General features: G+C 33.0%; 1 pseudogene; it reads left to right on the forward strand.

Moving 5' to 3' along the window:
• The first annotated feature begins 2,525 nt into the window (after positions 1–2,525).
• Positions 2,526–7,802, forward strand: LOC149227366 (ALA-interacting subunit 3-like; annotated as a pseudogene).
• Positions 7,803–12,887: the final 5,085 nt, after the last annotated feature.

Here is a 12,887-nt window from a genome sequence, read left to right on the forward strand (position 1 = left end):
CATCATCCAGGAAGAAAGGAAAATGATTACACACCTAAGGAGTTTAAGAAAGCCAAGCCACTCACATTTGATGGGGATATGACGAAGGTAGAGGATGAAAAATCTTGGTTGTTGGGCATGAAGAAGTTTTTTAGAATACATAACTATTCTAAAAATATGAAAGCTAGAGTTGCCACCTACAACTTGAAGGGAAAAACAAATATATGGTGGGAAGATCTGAAGAATTTTAGAGTGATTGTTGAGAGGGAGTTGACTTGGACAAAATTTGAAAATTTATTCACAAAGCAATATCTTTCTGAACACTATTATGATGGAAATGAAAAGGAGTTCTATGAACTCAAGATGGGGACATTATTAGATGAGGAATACATCACGAAGTTCCTATGGGTATTGAGGTATGTACCATATCTCAATCATGAGAAAGCAAAGATTCAAAGGTTCATTAGTGGCTTTCATGTGGCATTCAAAGATAAAATTAAGTTTCTGGAACCACTAAATTTGAAGGATGCCATAAAAACGTTGAAGCAAGTTATTATGAGCAAGAAAAATGTAGGCCAGAGATCAAGGGAAAATGGTAGGAAAAGGACAATGCCAGAAATAAGAGAAATTAGCCCAAGAAAAACTCAAAAGATAGGGAAGGTAAGCAACCAACCCCTGTAAACCAATTTCAACAAAAAATATAACGTTGTTGTTAAGGAAAATGTGCAACAACTAGCACTAGAGTAGACCAAGTTTGAGGGATGAGAGCCACTAAAATGTTGGATTTATGGTGAACATCATAGAATAAGGGATTATCCACATCAACAAAATGTTGGCCCAAAGATCTATAGTGCTCAAGAAGCTTGGACAATAGGTGATATAGCTCAGAACATGCCGAGAGTTTATGTAGTAGTGGACAACTATCAAGCAGACCAGTAGACATCCATTATTAAGAGGGAAGGTAAGTTGCATGACCAAGTTATTTCCATTTTAGTTGATCTAGGTTCTAGTTATATTTATGTCAACCTAAATATTGTTGGTATATGAAATCTACTTAGGGAATTGAATGAAGATCCATGGTTGGTTCAGTTAGTAACTAAAACAAAAAGGAAAATTTGTCATTGGGTAAGGTCGTGTGTATTTGAGCCTACTGGCATGCCTATGAAATCTCACTTGAATGTATTTCCATTGGTTGCATATAGCATACTATTGGGCACAGACTGATTACGCCCATGCCCAAAGATGACACATTCTATGTAAAGATAAAAGCATAAACATAGGTTTGATCTAAAGTGGTCATTGTATTAAATATAAAGTTTTGTCTTAAAATATTTTTGTTTTAAAATGCTTTTGTCTTAAATATAAAGTTTTGTCTTAAACTAATTTTGTCTTAAATTGTTTTTGTCTTAAAATAATTTTGTCTTAAATTGTTTTTGTCTTAAAATAATTTTGTCTTAAACTATTTTTGTCTTTAAATTTTTGTCTCAAACTACTTTTGTCTTAAATATAAAGTTTTGTCTCAAAATATTTTCATCTTAAATTATTTTTGTCTTAAATATAAAGTTTTGTCTTAAAATATTTTTGTCTCAAACTACTTTTGTCTTAAAATATTGTTGTCTTAAACTATTTTTGTCTTAAACATAACGTTTTGTCTTAAAATATTTTTGTCTCAACCTATTTTTGTCTTAAACCTTATATTTGAGACAAATCAATTAATATTAATTTTTAATGTAAAATAAAAAATAAGTTTTCAAGACAAAAGACTTTTTTTTAGACAAAAGATTTGTTTTGTCTCAAAAAAATGTCTCAAAAATACCCTTGGTGTAGTAGTAGTAGAATATACATTATAAAAAATAATTTATTGTAACTTATCAATATTTAATAACTATAATAAAATTAATCTTTTTAATTAAAATATAATTTTTTCTTTCGAATTTGATTCTTAATGTCAAGAAAACTTGAAATGTTGATTTGCTCCATAGCGATCCAAATATCGACAAATAACTACGAATGACAAACAACATAGCAATATACGTTTAGGTAATCTTTTTTATTACTAAAAAAAAAAAATTGCAGGCAACAAAATAGTCATTTTACACTAAAAGGAATTTAGATTTCGATTCTATCTTTAAATACTTATATTTACGATTTCGATAACCTAAAGCATTTCAAAATTCATAGTAGTCGTAGTGATGATTTCCAACTCATACCAAATTTGTAAAATAATGTCAAAAGATTCAACGCACCCTGCACGTCATCGCATATGTCATGCGACAGTGAAATAGCTTTTACGTTATCCTCGTTGACTCGTCGTGTGCATGCTCTGACAGGAAGAAAGGTCTTCCCTAGCTTATACCTATTTTGGTGCTTCAGGCTCGCCCGCTTTTTCATGTTAAAATTCTTCGGCTCTGACTCTCCTTTTTCATAAATCTGGGTTTTATGAAGTCAATGAGTTCTACTTCTTCTGATAAGCTGTGATCTGAGCAATTAGAGACATACGTCATCCGAAATAACACCGAAATTTAGTAAAGAATTGGCAGAGATCCATGAACTCAAATGAAGCTACTACATCTGGAACAAACGGAGGAGGAAATTCAGCAGCACCCACAACGCAATCAAGGCCACCCAAATGTAATTTCTTCCCATCTCTGTAAATTGTTTTGTAAATAGAAGTTATAAAAATTTCATCTGGGAATCATCTGTCTATCTTGTCAATGAAATTCCACCCGATTTTACCTGTAATCATTTGGTTATGATCTTATTACATTGTTTCATTAATCAGAACATAAAACCTAATTCCATTTTCGTTACAGTATGAATCCATCGCAGTTGTTTTACTTGTTTTTGACATATTTCATATTTGAAAGCGTCAATGGAAAGATCATAAATTGCAGACCTGTCAAGTCACGTTGAGAATGTGTGTTTTCCCAATAGATATGGAGTTATATTTAGGCCAAAAAAAGGGTGGGTAGGGGCATTGTGTTTGGATTCCATGGTTGAGGAAGAGATACAATTGTTAACTTGCATAACTTAAGTTGACATATTTCACAGTTTGTCTCTGTTTTACACTATTTGTTATGAAGACAATTAGGGTTTCTCCAGCAAGTGGTACTTACCAGTGGGATGTTAGTGAAATCGCAGAAGGCATAGAATATTATTGAAATGACACAACAGGAATTCTATAGACTCTTACAGATCTGGACTTATGTTACCATTTTCAATTGATATTTTCAACATGTTTATAATATTTATCAGATTTCATATTTGGGATATTTTAGAAAATTTAATAGATTTAAGCAAAGTAAAACAGTGAGCTTCCTCCGTGTCCCTCAGATTTTCCAAAGTTTCAGAAATTTACAATCAATTTTCTAGAGTTTCAGAAATTTACAATCAATATAAAGACAGATGTAATGTTTTCCATTCCATTTCATTTTGTAAGGTATCTTCTTCCTCTTCTGGAAAACACCTTAAATGGCAGCTTTATGAACAGCTATTACTTGGTAGATTGAGTTCATTGTAAAGCACTTTCCCCCTTGGATATTTCCCTGCTATGTGATAACTTCCATACCTTATAGCAGGTGTTCCTTTGGGAACATGAACTTTTACTCTTTCATGGAAGAACATACCATAATACAAGCTGCTCCTTTATTTTTTTTACAGAGGGAGTTTGTCATTTAGACTTTCTATGTTCCTTTCATTGCTTTTTTTTAAGAGGGATTTTGTCATTTAGATTTATTATGCTCCTCTCATATTGGTTGTGTATATTTGCATACCATCAATATCTTCATGTTTGCATTGGAGGATTTTTAAGAGGAAGATAGGCAATCCTTACATTTTAAAGCATTAGATACATTGATGTCCAGTTATTGATACGAGAATATTTCCCCTTTTATCTTGTGAAGGGGAAACAAACATCACTGTAAAATCTAGCAATGCGAAGTTCATTACATCCCAAGCCTTTCGTTTCAAATCATACAAAATATTTTCTCCACATCATGCATACAAAATATTCACTTAGTTTAGAACCAACCTATGGTATTGTGTAATTTGTGGTACATGGTTTTTCTATGGATGATAGAACTGTGCCTTTTATAATCATATAGATTGTTCTCTTTGGCAACTTTATATTAAAGATGTCTGCTATTTCTCGTGTTTCCAGCTTACAAGTTCACTCAACAAGAGCTCCCTGCATGTAAGCCATTTTGGATAAGTTCACACTCTATGGCATTACGATAATCCTTAGCTGCTAACAATAAAAGCATACAACGAGGGAATGAATGCCAGAGCTTACTTTAGGTGAACTTTTCATAGTTTCTGTCCTCGCGAGGCAGGATATGTTTTCAAGTTCACATGTAGTATTTGTTGCCTTCTCAAGATAATAAGCTTTTTTAATACTTTACACTATAGCTATCCTAATGTGATTATCCGATTTTAGGTCATGGCAATCTTCATATGAGTGGGGGCTATCTTCATCCCCTTTGGAGTTGTTTCTCTAATTGCATCACATGGAGTATGTACTCTTTATATTAGCATTAATGTCTATTTAAAGTTTTATTGTAACTACTACAAAACTCACAACTAGCATTTTTCAGTTTCATATTTAATGTTTGAAGCACCAATGATTTATTTTCATTTTCAGGTTGTGGAAATTGTGTACCAATATGAAACAGACTGCCTACCTCTGCAGTATAGAGTTAATACGGATGTCAAACTGACCTATATACAAGATAGTACGATCCCTAAAAACTGCAGTCATATAATAAAAGTGAGAGGTTCATCCTTATTCCTTATGGCTAGTATTCAATTCTATAGATTTATAATTCCTCATCTCGAATTTATGAAGTTATAGATAGCAATGGATGACATTAGTTCTGTGACAAATAGTTGCTGAACATGAAAGTACTATCATAACTACAAATATTTACAGAGAATGTAACAGAATATTTTACTGACTCTGCAGGTGCCAAAGAATATGAGACATCCAATTTATGTATATTACCAGCTCGATAACTTCTATCAGAACCATCATCGGTGAGTGAGATTGCATTTGTTGTTATTTGACCTAGACTGCTTCTCATCTATCTTTTTTATAAGAAAGAGATTCCATTTCCAACATCCAATATCGTTTTAGCATCGCAGAAAGATTCATGAGTATAAATTGCAATAAAAGTGATATGAATACCAAGTACAAAAATTTGGGTTTTCTCTGAACACAACAGAATAAATCAAAGGTGACAGATTAATTGAATAAGCCTCACACTAGTCAAACAATCTGGAATGATTAATTGAATGAGTAAGACAAGCAAACTGAAAAGAGCAGTATTTTTTTCAGATTATTTATAAAAGTTATAATGAAAATTTCAATGTTTTATATTTTTAACTTTGCAAGATAAAAGTTATAGTATAACCATAAATGTTTTATATTCTTAAATTTTTTGATTATTTATAGTATAATTTTAAATGTTTTATATTTTATATTACACAATTATATTTTTAAATATATAAATTAATTTTTAAAATTTTAAAAATATTATACAGTTTCAATAATCTGAGTTTATAAATATTTTTGGGAAAATTACATTAAAAAAATTTAGTGGACCCATTTCAAACCAATCAGTGTGGTTCATCATGAGGGAAAGTTGAACCACACTAGTTGGTTCGAAATGCTTAGACAAAAATTTTCTGCTATGACTTTTCGAAAAATATTTCTATAAACTTAAATTATAGATCACAGAAGCTTAAATTCAAATTTCAATAAAACTTTGAGAAAAATAATGTATTATACCACTCGTTAGAAGGTTGGTTTATTCGTTCAAGAAGCTTATTCGGTATTAATCCATGAAATAACCTTGTGATTTTATATGTACTGAATGTTGACTAGGGCATTTCTTATGTATTATAAACATGTGCAGGTACGTTACCAGCATAAATGACGATCAGCTACTTTATGCCAGTAGTGGGAATACCACATCAGATTGTGACCCTGAAGCAACAACGGGAAATAATCTTGCAATTATTCCATGTGGTCTCATAGCTTGGAGTTTGTTGAATGATACTTACAACTTCTCCATAGGGGACATCGCTGACAGTGAACAGGAAAGGTATTGCGTGGAAAAGTGATCGTGAAGATAAATATGGAAAGGACGTTTTTCCCACGAATGTTCAGAACGAAACTCCGATTGGCGGTGCTACTCTCAATTCATCAATCCCTGTAAGTGGTATCCTTTACAAAGTAGGCTGGTTGACTGATTGCGTTTTAGGGTTTTGCAAATATCAGGCTGTATTTGTCTGATTGTTTATAGCATTGCAAACAATATCATCCAATTCCACAAGAAGGATTCACCAGTCTGGAAACTTGTGCCTTTAATGGTTGGTTTGTAATAACTGATGTGAGTCAGTGATTACCATTGCTTACTGCTTCGTTTGGATGAACATGGCAGTTAAGTGGGGACGAGGATCTTATGGTGTGGATGCGACTAGCCGCACTTCCAACCTTCAGGAAGCTGTATGGACGGATTGAGGAGGACCTCAAAGAAAATGATAGCATTACAGTGAATTTGTTTAATAATTATAATACCTATACTTTTGGTGGCACGAAGAAGGTGGTACTTTCTACCACGAGTTTTCTTGGAGGGAAGAACAACTTTCTCGGGATAGCTTACCTCACCGTTGGAGCTTTGTGCATCTTTTTGGCAATGGTCTTCCTCTTGATGCATATCACGATGCCGAGGTACGCGATTTTAGCGTGTGGTACAGTTTATGCCAGTCACTTGATTTTAGTGTGTGGTACAGTTTATGACAGTCACGTAATGCTGGGTACCTGTAGGCCAAAATGGGTTTGGCCTAGCGTTGAACAGTGCATGTTTTCTTTAGAGTTGTTAGTTAAATTTCCAACCACTTAGTATAGGATCTCAATCCCATTTAGCAAGGATGTATGGATTTTATTTAGTTAGGATGTAGGTGGGATGAATTTCGGTTGATTTTGAGAATATTTTGAAGTCAGATTATCAAATTTTATAATCTCATGCTGAGTTTATATTCTCAATACAAAAAATAAAAATGTTAGATAGTACTAAAAAATACACACAAAATGATATTCTCTACTATATTTTTGCATTCAATTACAATAAAATTATATATTTGAACATAGATCCAATTATTTATAACTTTGGAAATAGGAGTTAAAAAAATCTCTCAATTACTTCCTATAAATCTCAAACCAATTCCAAATTTAATAGGGAAGCTATGGAAATATTATCTCCAAATTTTATATGTAAAATAAATTTCACTAACAAGTAATTATTGATTTTGAGAATATTTTGAAATAAGATGTCAATTTTTCTAACACCCCATTACTCTATATTCTAGAATATTTCCCAAATGAGCAATCTGTTTGTATTTCCAAATATTTCCAAAATGAACAATCTAAATAAAAATGGCTATTGATGTAAATAAAACCAAAAAATATCTATTTTAACAATTTGATTGATTTTGAGAATATTTTGAAATAAGATTAATTTTTCCGACATCCCATTACTCTATATTCTAGAATATTTCCTAAATGGGCAATCCGTTTGTATTTCCAAGTATTTCCCAACTGAACAATCTAGATAAAGATGGTTATTGATGTAAATAAAACGAAAAAATACACCATTTTAACTGGTAACCGTAAATTTGCTGAAGAGTTTCCCCCAGTCTTCAGAAGATGCCGGGCATTTTAATTTCTGTGAGTCTAATGTTGATTCTTTTTTGTTTGCAGGCTTTTGGGTAATGCTGCACATTTACCAGCGAACAGTAACAGCCCAGAGGAACGGTCAAGTTGATGAAGTCATTGTACTTGTACTAGGTTTTCTGACCTGTGTTTGATGCTATATATTGCCTTCATATATGATGCTCTATATTTCAATGGATAACGGTTGCTAACATATCTATGAATTCCACACCTGGAAAACATCAAGGAGTGCGATATTTGATGTAACGAGTATTTTCAGTATATATATGAATTGAAGACAAATTTCAAATCCATAAACTTTGACAGCCTTCATATTTGAAACATACATGGCATGCATATATGCTTTGGGCACTTCTATGAACATAGAGATAACAGATTCACCAAACCTTGAACATGCATGGCCTCCATATATGCATTGGGTGTTAGAAAACTAATAAACTTAAACAACGATTCTGCATGCGGAAAGAACTGAAAAGAATCACTGAAACTCAATGCCCAGGGATACGAATTACCTCCAGCCATTGGTGAAACTGTTGATGCCTTCTGAAACACTACGCTCCAGCTGCACATGCAAAAAGGAAAGAAGACAACTAATCTGAAGGCGCTTCCGAGCTCTGCTATCTCAGCTAGATGGTGTAGAACTGAAGGGGATTGAGATATGAGCTTGGGGACCAAACAGATGAACATAAAGCTAAGCTTCCATCAAGCTTCTAAAAGCTATGTGTTAGAAAAACCACAAATCAAGGTAGAGATCAGATCAAAGTGATGGACCACTTTAGTAGCTCCCAATTATAAATTTAGTAATTGCAGTTGATTTTCTTAACTTAAGGAAACTACTGCAGTTGGTTTCCATAAGTTAAGAAAAGCTGCAATTCCATAAATCAAGGTAGCTTTTGTGTAAAATCAATGGAGCTTAACATTCTCCCACTTGGTCCATACTTCCAAACTTAATGTCTCAAAAACCATTGACAATCTTTATTAAGTAATAGATACATGAATCATGGCGATAAGTCCCCTTATGACGAGTATTATCTTCCATGTATTACTATGCATTTATTCTTATTATAATTTATGTGGCAACAATTTCTTAATGAATAAACCTTATGTTTATTCTTGGTCCTTCTTAAATGAATTTTCTCAAATCAACTTAAGGTGCACATAAATATGAGAAAAAACATCACAATAATTAAGAATTTCATTAACATTGTCCATACAATGAAAAACTGCATAATGGAACCAAGTCCCATATTCAATACATGATCCTTGAAATTAAACGGTGGCATGCCCTTAGTCAAAGGATCAGCGATCATTAACTCAGTGCTGACGTGCTCAATGACCACTTTATTTTCTTTAACACGTTCCCTTATAGCTAAATACTTAATGTCGATGTGTTTATTTCGACTCCCACTTTTTTAGCCATAAAACCAGCAGCTGAATTATCACAATATATTCTCAATGGCTTAGAGATAGAATCCATAATTTTAAGCCCAGAAATGAAATTCTTAAGCCATATACCATGTAAAGCAGCCTCAAAACAGGAGACGAACTCGGCTTCCATAGTGGAAGTGGCAATCAAGGTCTGCTTGGCAAATGTATCCTGATGTTGATTTGCGTGAATCAACACATTCAGCAAAGTCAGAATCTGAGTAGCCAGTTACTTCCAAGTTGTCCGTCCGTCTATACATAAGCATGTAGTCTTTGGTCCCTTGAAGGTACCTCATTACTTTCTTTGCAGCTCTCCAGTGGTCTAAACCTGGATCACTCTGATATCGTCCCGACATTCCCACAACAAATGCAATGTCAGGTCTTGTGCAGACTTGAGCATACATTAGGAATTGCTGATCTCTTAGGTCTAGTAGATCTTCTTAATGTTGTACCATCATCTTCCTGAGAAGTATGTGGTTCAACTTGTTGTTCAAAAGTTCTTGGCAACTCTTGAACTCCTTGATCTACTAGAATATCATCAGCAGCTTGTGGAACTTCAACAATTGGTTATTCAACACCAGTTTGTACTTGAGGGGTGCTATGAACAATAACCAATCTTTCACTTGAAGTGGAAGGTTAAGATTCTGAATTATCTTTCTCAGAAACTATGTTTCTGGTTTGATCGCTCCCACTGATCAAGTCATTTTCAAGAAACTTTGCATTTCTTGATTCCACAATCCTTGTGAAAATCTGTAAGTATGTATGATTTCTAATATGTCTGAACTCCTATTGGCACCTTTCTTTGACTTGTTGGTCTGCTTTCCCTTTATGCAGTCCACACAAGTCTCAAGATCAGTAAAATCTAGAGTATTAAGTATTCCTTCATTTACCAATCTTTTAATTCTATCTATGGAGATATGACCTAGTCTTCGGTGCCATAATTTAGAGGATTCTTCATTAATAACACATCTTTTAGTGCCAGTGTGAACATGCATTGAATCATATGTGACATTGTTTTGTAAATTAATGAAGTAAAGACCATTAGACAAAATATCATTCCCAACATAATTAGATTTATAGAATAGACTGAAAGATTTTTCTGAAAAGTTTAAGGAATATCCAAAAGGTACAAGCCTTGAAACTGAAATCAAGTTTCTAGAAAAACTTGGAACGTAAAAGGTCTTTTCTAACTCCAAAAAAAAGCCACTACTTAAAGTTAAATAACATGTTCTTATAGCTTCCACATGCGAGCCCATCTTGTTTCCTGATAAGATGCTTTGCTCACTTCCTACTGGCTTCCTTAGGTTTTGCAAACCTTTGCAAGGAATTCGAAATGTGAATTGTTGATCCAGAATCAATCCACCATGTGTTAATATTAACATTAACCATATCAGATTCATAACAAACAAACGAGATTACTTCCTCAAGTTCGGGAATGTCAGAACGAATTTCAGAGAAATTTGCAGGTTGTACTACTGCATCAAAATAAAGAATCACATGCTTATGTTGAGGCTTAATAAAATTTCATGTTTTACCAATGTAAAACATGCTAAAAAGAATTGAATCAAATGACATGAAAATTGCCTGTGGGCTAAATTTTCAATTCAAACAGATTCAATAAAACTTTATGAACTTTCATGTTTTACCAATGTAAAACATGCTAAAAAAGAATTGAATCAAATGACATGAAAATTTCCTGTGGGCTAAATTTTCAATTCAAACAGATTCAATAAGACTTTATGAACTTTCATGTTTTACCAATGTAAAACATGCTAAAAAAGAATTGAATCAAATGACATGAAAATTGCTTGTGGGCTAAATTTTCAATTCAAACAGATTCAATAAAACTTTATGATAAAACTTATTAATTCATAACTCCTGTGGGTAGGTTATGAAATTTTATCCTAATTAATTACATAAATATAATAAAAATTCCTGTGGGATAAGATTTATTATATTCAGTGTAATTAATTACAATTTAATATCTAAATAATCTTCATGTGATCTAACCAATCAAAATATATAATTTTATTTAATTAAAGATGCTGTGGCTATTCTCTAATTAATTAAAATCATATGGATCACTAGACATTATTTTGTTTGATAAACAAAACTTAACCAGAGAGAAAAATAATGTTTATTGAAAGGAGTAAGTCAAAATGACATTTTAATAAACTCCATAAAACTGTAATAATTCTCCAGCAAAATCAAAAGCAGTCAGCATTACCGAAAATGACTACAAATTGACTGTTCAATTTATAAACTTAACCCGGAGATTGACTGAATCAGCTTTGATCTACTTTGCATTTGCATAGCAAATGCAGTTAGTGTCTGACGCATCAGCGGATGTTTGACAATGAAGCGTTATATGCTTGATTATATGCAGCTCATCTGAATGAATTGAATGATCAGTTGGTATCAGAGCCATTTTACCTCTGCCTTGCTGTGTGTTGGCCAAGAATCTATGTCATGCATGCGTTATTGTTTACATTTCCATTTGTTTGACTAGCATGCCTTCCACTCCATCTTATCCAAGTCTTTACGGGATTTAAGTTAATGGGTTTTGTAAAGACTGTAATCGAGCTTCTCAATTTTTATTTTTTTTTATTTTTAAGCTCAAAGTTTGGCATTGAAGTATACAGCGTAAGCTTGATGTTGGAGTTTAGGGTCGCATGAAATTTAAGGGCTCTTCTGAAATTTAAAGACCCATTTATCTTCAAAGTCAAGTCAAAACTGCGCTGTAGTCGTATCCCTAGCCGAGGTCTGGAGTTTTCTTCATATCAGTAAGATCAGATATTGGATCTTTCTGTTGATGGGTCTTTTAATTCTGTGCATTTAGAAAATTTAGAAAATAACTTATGCTTCATTTACTAAGTATAATGCCAGGCTCTGTATGTACCAATTACCAGTCAACGAATATGGTCACAAGATTTTGATTTATGGGGTTTTGTCCTGATTAGAGCCTCATTTCTGGGCACACATTTTTCCGAGGATATATGATAACATCCGCATTGTGTTATTTGCCAGATTCTGTTTCTGTATTTGGATTATGTTGCGGATACAAATTATGAATGTTATGCATAAAATCTAGAATATAAAATCCCCATTGATCACCAAAATCTAAATTCCGTTTCATACAACCTTAATATGTTAATTACCAATTTACTTAGATTTTAATTCTGAAAAAAAAAAAATTTGACGCATTGTACCATCAGTGTGGTTGCTTCAAAGCGATTTGCGTTGAGTTAGTCAAAGGGGTTTGCGTGTCGCATATGTGTTTGGGTGAGATGAAACGTAATTTCCGTCTTAACTGCATTGGAAATATCTCTGCCCATATGCCAGACCTCGTTACTCTTCGCCTTCGCCTGTGAGATGAGCGTATTCTTTCATAAGCTTCCATTAATGTCTTTGCAAAAATATTCACTGTGATCCATTAAAAGATGAGATAAGCTGAAGGATTATTTTAAATACATTAATTTCGGGAGCTTGTTTTGAATGTTAAAGTTCTTACAAATTTAGTATTTTCGTTGAGATTTGTTAAAATCAAGAATAATTCTTGACATGTTTTTCCTTCACATCAAGTCCGTTTTTTATTTTTACGTATGGTTGTAGCCATATTTGAACCTTCACTTCACTTTTTTAAAGTTTTGGAGGCTTTCGTTTTTATTACTTTGTCATCATCAAGAATCAATGGGATTTGAATAGGCCTCTTAATTTTATACTAAGTATTTTGTTTAGTGAAGTTGAAATC

Source organism: Pinus tabuliformis, chromosome J, assembly GCF_031772625.1.
Source record: "Pinus tabuliformis cultivar Carrire ecotype Pingquan chromosome J, CPIR1, whole genome shotgun sequence".
NCBI lineage: Eukaryota > Viridiplantae > Streptophyta > Pinopsida > Pinales > Pinaceae > Pinus > Pinus tabuliformis.